Source organism: Halichoeres trimaculatus, unplaced genomic scaffold (genome assembly GCF_033239565.1).
Source record: "Halichoeres trimaculatus isolate MK-OKI-2021-1 unplaced genomic scaffold, fHalTri1.1 fHalTri1_scaffold_14, whole genome shotgun sequence".
NCBI lineage: Eukaryota > Metazoa > Chordata > Actinopteri > Labriformes > Labridae > Halichoeres > Halichoeres trimaculatus.
In genome coordinates, this window is record NW_027437192.1 from 1,318,345 (window position 1) to 1,324,344 (window position 6,000).

Consider the following 6,000-nt stretch of genomic DNA (forward strand, 5'->3'; position numbering starts at 1 on the left):
CATGCGTGGGTTCTCTCCGGGTACTCCGGCTTCCTCCCACAGTCCAAAAACATGCTTACCAGGTTAATTGGTCACACCAAATTGTCCCTAGGTGTGAGTGTGTGTGTGCATGGTTGTCTGTCTATGTGTCAGCCCTGCGATTGACTGGCGACCAGTCCAGGGTGTACCCTGCCTCTCGCCCAATGATTGCTGGGATAGGCTCCAGCCACCCGCGACCCTAAACAGGATAAGCGGTATAGAAAATGGATGGATGGATATTTTGGGGTTATAGGAAGGATATTGAACATTAGGAATTCTGACTAAGAAATTGTAGTTCACAATTCATCCCAGCAGATGGCGGATATTCACCAAGAAGACAAAATAGTGCTGTGCTCTTTCTCATAATAATAATAATAATAATAATAATAATAATAATAATAATAATAATAATAATAATAATAATCATAATCATAATAATATAATTCTTCATAGAGGATCTTTAAAGCACCACAGCAGAAGTATACCAAGAACTTAAAATAAATAAAAACGATGAAAATCCAGTAGTTACCGTGAAAAGAAATAAAACAGAGGAATAGAAAAAGAAAAGGGGCCTTATTATCATTTTTAAAAAATTGTTTTTGTTATATTTTGGGGATATCAGAAGAGAATTAAACAGGATTTCCCACTAATACCCTATTTCTGTATAGAATTAGTAGTTTACACTTCATCCCAGCAGGTGGCGGAAATGCACCAAGAAAAGACAAAATAGTGCTGTCCTCTCTCATAATAATAATAATAATAATAATAATAATTATAATAACAATAATAACAACAATAATAATAATAATAACAAAAATAACGTTAATCATAGAGCATTTTAAAAGCATCACAGCAGAAGTCTGCTGAGAAACCATGAAAATCCAGCAGTTAAACAGTTCAATAATAAGCAAAAGAAGGGAATGTAGGAATGAAAACCGTATAAATAATAAAAACAAAAATGAAATGTAAAGAAATCGATAAAAGAAGATTGAATTATTTAGGTAAACTTGTAAAAATGATAAAATGAATAATGATGATTAATAAAGATACATCAATAAGACAGAAAATAGAAATCCGCCGAAAGAAAAAGGAAATAACAATGTTGGATATTTTACCGCCAGTACTCAAGACCCCGTCAGTTGCATCATAACGTAATGTATTCATGTGAAACTGGATGCTATGGGCGTCACCATTTCGGGGAACGTCACGAGACACGTCTCAGGTCGTTTCTCGAAGCTTTTCAGAAAAACTTCGACGCAAGAAGAGGGCGCTGAAGCTGTCACTCCTTGTCCACACGGTAAAAATTGACAACAGTTGAAGGAACTTAGAGCCCCGTTTATATATTTTTTTATTTGTTTGTCGTTTTTGACATAATTGTACAACAGTTAGTTTTTTGTTAGCATCCCGTTTGTTGACTTTGTAGTAGAAACGTACTGTTAGCATGCTGCATTGGTTGGATCCTCTCTCGTTATCCTGGCAGAGGTGAGTGAATATTAAAATTACCGATTAAATACCTAAATAAATTGTGTCAACTCAGGGAAGACGTGTGGTGTGGGCAAAAGTTAACATTTATGAACTTACTCCGTCGAATGTGACCGTTAATAGAGCCGTTAAAGGTAATGTGAATGCAAACGGTCAAACTTGAAGCTAACGTTAAACCGTTTAACCGCAGTGTTACAGGGACTTTTATTAGTGTGTACTCACAAACCATTTGTTAATTTAAGAGAATTGTCTGCTTATGAATGTTTTGTCAAATTCTGCTTAAGTATGAAGTCAGTAGCTGTGTGATATAAAAGGGATAGTGTTTGGTTAGAGAAATCGAGTGTTTGCACTGATTTGGGTCGTTACCCGGATGTGTAGCCATATTGGAGGTACACAAATTTAATCAGTGAATGGATGGCATTAGAAGTGTGCAGTAAAATATGATTCTTAAACGTCTCATCTGCCAAAAAATATAGAAAAGACAGAGAACATAGAAACTTATGCTGACTCAGCCAGCAAGAGAATTAGAGAAATTTTGAAAAATTACACCTTAAAAGCATGGGAGAGCCCTATCAGGAGACAGCATTGTTATTTTCATCCACCCAAAGCTTTGAAAACAGAGATGTTACTGCTGTATTTTCATGGGAGAGGGTCCATGGAATAAATTATGTTCTTTTGGGAGAGACTCGCTTCCAGACACTTTAAAGACGATAAGTTATCTCTCAATCAGAGAGAATTGTAAACTCTGAAGGATACCACAACAATGCTCAAAGAACCTTGAACTTGGCTCTAGAAAGCACCACTATAGAGTTCTTGCAGATTCCTGAAAAGCCTTAAAATGTCTTAAATCTGGTTTACAAAATTCAGGGCTGATAAGTGTCTTAAAAAGTCTCTGTAAATTAAAAAAAATGCTCTGACAAACCAAAATACTTTAACTACATGGAGCGCCACTTAAAAGAGACGCCATCAGCTGCTTCATGATGTAATGCATTTATGGGAGACTGGGTGTCATGGGCTCTTCCATTTTGGAGGACTTCATCAGACCTGTCACTACTCATTTCTTTGAGCTTTTTCAGAGAATTCAGTTTGTAAGAAAACGGTTGCTCAAATGGTCACTCCTCCAAGGCACCCAGAGTTTCACACATTTGACCACATTTGATAATTTCACACCAAATATGGAAGTGTCATTGCTCTTTAACCACCAACACTGTGAGGTTTTTTATGTTCGAAGCACAAGCAAACACAAACACCCAGACAGCTGAGTTCCTGTCCTCTCGTCACCGACTGAAACCTTAAAATTAGAGGAAGTGTCAGTGCTCTCTAACCACAGGATGAAACAGACTCTGTTAACAGTGACAGTCACGCTTTCTACGTGTTAGAGGAACCCACACAAACACCCAGACAGCTGAGTTCCTGTCCTCTCCTCACCGACTGAAACCTTCAGCTAGAGTCAGTCTGACGATGAAGACGGTTTTAAGAAGCTGCGTGTTAGCCTTCCTGCTTGGCCTTGATGTCACCATAGGTAAGGTTTATATTTTACTATTTTTGTATAATTTTAGTGTGTAGATTTAAATGTAGGTACCAGAAAATATTTTGTGTTAACCCCACGGCGGTGACTTTTTACTTTCTGTCTGTTGAAGTAAAAGTTGGATTGAGTTTTGATTGAACATTAAGCTCAAGTTTTCTGCTTTTACTGAGGAATGCTTAGATGAGTGTGATAACTATATTTAGCAATGGTATGCATTTTAATTCTTAAAACTGGGTTAATAGTGTTTTCATATTTAATGTTATTTTGCATTTGAAGGAACAACTGAAGCTAGAAACCCAGTGCCACACAAAGGGTCAACGGATGAAAAAGTGTCAAAGTCTGACATTTGACAAATTATAATTTAAGCCGTTGTACAAATGCTGACACTGAAATCAGAGGTTTTTGAAATCTAAAGTTGTTTCTTTTGCAGCTATAATCCATGAAATAATCCAGGAGAAGAATCCAGTCCGTTTGAAGTGTCCTCACCCTGTGGAGGGTGATGTAACGTGGAGCAGAGAGAGGGATGGAAACAAAGAGGACATCCTCACAGTTCATGGTGACACTGAGACTAAACATATTAATGACCCAAAGAGACGATACAATCATGAAGGCTTTACGTCACTTTATATCACAAGAGTTAACATCTCAGACACTGGACAATATTTCTGCAACGATGAAGCAGCTGTGGATCTGACTGTGGTTCCATCAGGTAACTTCAAACTTTAATAATGTTTCAATATTTTGTCAAAACTTAACTTTTATGACATAATTACAGGTTCATCTCAGACATGTTGTAATTTTTTTTTTGTCAATGTGTCAATTTAAAAAGTTAAACTCATATTTTATAGATTCAGGTCAGGAGAAGATTTTTTTTATTTTTTTGATGACTATCATCTACAGTATATGAAAACACAAAACTCATTATCTCATTAAATTACAATCAGACCAGTAAAAATAATAATACAGAAAGTTTGGCCTTCTGAAAAGTGTATTTTGTCAATACATGACTGGGGCTCTTTTAGCCTGAATTACTGCGTCAGTGTGGTGTGTCACAGAGGTCATCAGTCTGTATCTGAGGTTGTTTTGGTAGCAGCCTTTAGCTAGTCTGTGTTAATGGTTTTGGAGTGATCTCCCTCCTGTTGGTACCTCATAGACTGTCTCTGGGTTCAGGTCTGGTCAGTTATCTAGACGATCAAGCACAGGCACATATCATGGTCCTTTAACCAGTTTTGGTACTGTTGGCGTTGTCGGCATCCTTTTCTACCTCCCTCTCCCCTTAAACTGTAATAAACTGATTCTTGTTTCTTCTTTACAGGAGCAGTCGTTTATAATGCTGCAGAGATGGACACTGTCACTCTGAACTGCAGTACTGGAGTTGGAGGATCAGACAACCCAACATGGAGCAAAGACGCTCAGGAAATAAAACAAGGAGGACGGTTACTCATTTCATCACTTCACAGGACACTGAAAATCAAAAAAGTTCAGCCTGCTGACTCTGGTCTTTACTACTGTGATGGAAAACCTGCTGCATACCTGAGGGTGACCAAAGGGGATCAGTCTGACAGAGGTGAGAGAAAGACACTGAGAAAGACCATCAGAGAAAGCAGAGCCGTGCTGTTAGATGGGCAACTATAGACATAGTTCATCTAAATAACTTCCACTTTTCAGAGTTTTTAATTGACACTGTGGGAAAATGCATTAACGTTTCCTTATATTGTCAACTATTCACACCTAAGGTAAAAAGAAAGAATCCACAACAACAACTACTTTACCAACACCACCAACAACAACAACTGTACCAACAACAACAACAACTGTACCAACAACAACAGGACCAGCAACAGTGAAACCAGTGGCTTCATCAACATTAACAGGTACAGTACCGTTAACTACAGCAGCACACAGTGAAACAACTACAACAGAAGAACTGAGACTAAACAAGAAAGTGGAAAGAAACAAAAGAGAAGAGCAGTAAGTTCACTCTGATCTTTAATATTTAGATACAGAGTTTTTTTTTTAAACCAGACTGTTGAGTTTTTTTGTCTGGTGGAAAGTTTTGCACACAAGTGGTTCAAGTCCTGAGAACAACGCTGCTAGACAACTCACCACAGTCTATCAGTGGTTTCCTTTCAGAAAAGGTGCAATGTTTATTCCCAGACTGGTAGAGCCTTATAATCATCATGAGGAAATGTCTCAATATTTATAAAAGCTTCATGTTTCTATAAATCGTGTGCCATAGACATTTATAATGAGCTCAAGTTAAAATCAGGATTTTTATCACAACATTTTCATCTGTCAGTAAATATTTTCAAACCAGAGAAACTGGAATAAACACCAACCAGAGCTGAGTGAGAGATATGAGTATGACTCAGTCATTTTAATTTAATATGGTGGTCAGTTTTTGTCCATTGATTTCTAGTTTAGTGTCCCTGTTGTTTATGTTTAGTCTTTGTAGAAACTTAATTTCTGTTTTGTTTTCTTACTGTGTTGTTTTCTGTCTCCTCACAATATTGTTTTTTCATTTAATTCATCGTGGTTAATTCTTGGCCAACTTTCAAAAGAGAAGAACGAAAACTTTTCTGAGTTTTGATAATTCTGAAGTTACTGCAGTGGACACAGAATACGAGATAAATAACTTAGAGCTAAATAGTATAAATTAAACTAACAGATGTAACTTTTTTTTTACTTTTTCAATTTTTTTTTTTTCCCAGAAGGCAAGAGAACAACACCTTCACTAACGATGACGACTTCTCTCCAAGCTGAAAGTGGTAAACACTCTACAGACTGTCACAGTTTGGCTGCTGTACAGACACAGATGTTAATTTTCTATCTGTCTGACTCTGAGTGTGTGTTTGTGGTCCAGGTGCTCCTTACCTGTGGCAGATGAAGGTTCGTCTGGGGATTGTATTTCTCTATTTAGTTGTCATGATCAGCATCACTGTGACCACCTGGATGAAAGGTGGGTGTAGTTT

At 37.3% G+C, this 6,000-nt stretch overlaps 1 long non-coding RNA gene across 1 annotated transcript; it reads left to right on the top strand.

Moving 5' to 3' along the window:
- Positions 1-4,525: 4,525 nt before the first annotated feature.
- LOC141802687 (uncharacterized) lies at positions 4,526-5,786 on the top strand. The gene is made up of 3 exons (XR_012599521.1): positions 4,526-4,595; positions 4,765-4,902; positions 5,740-5,786. It is a non-coding gene; the product is annotated as an uncharacterized LOC141802687 (long non-coding RNA).
- Positions 5,787-6,000: the final 214 nt, after the last annotated feature.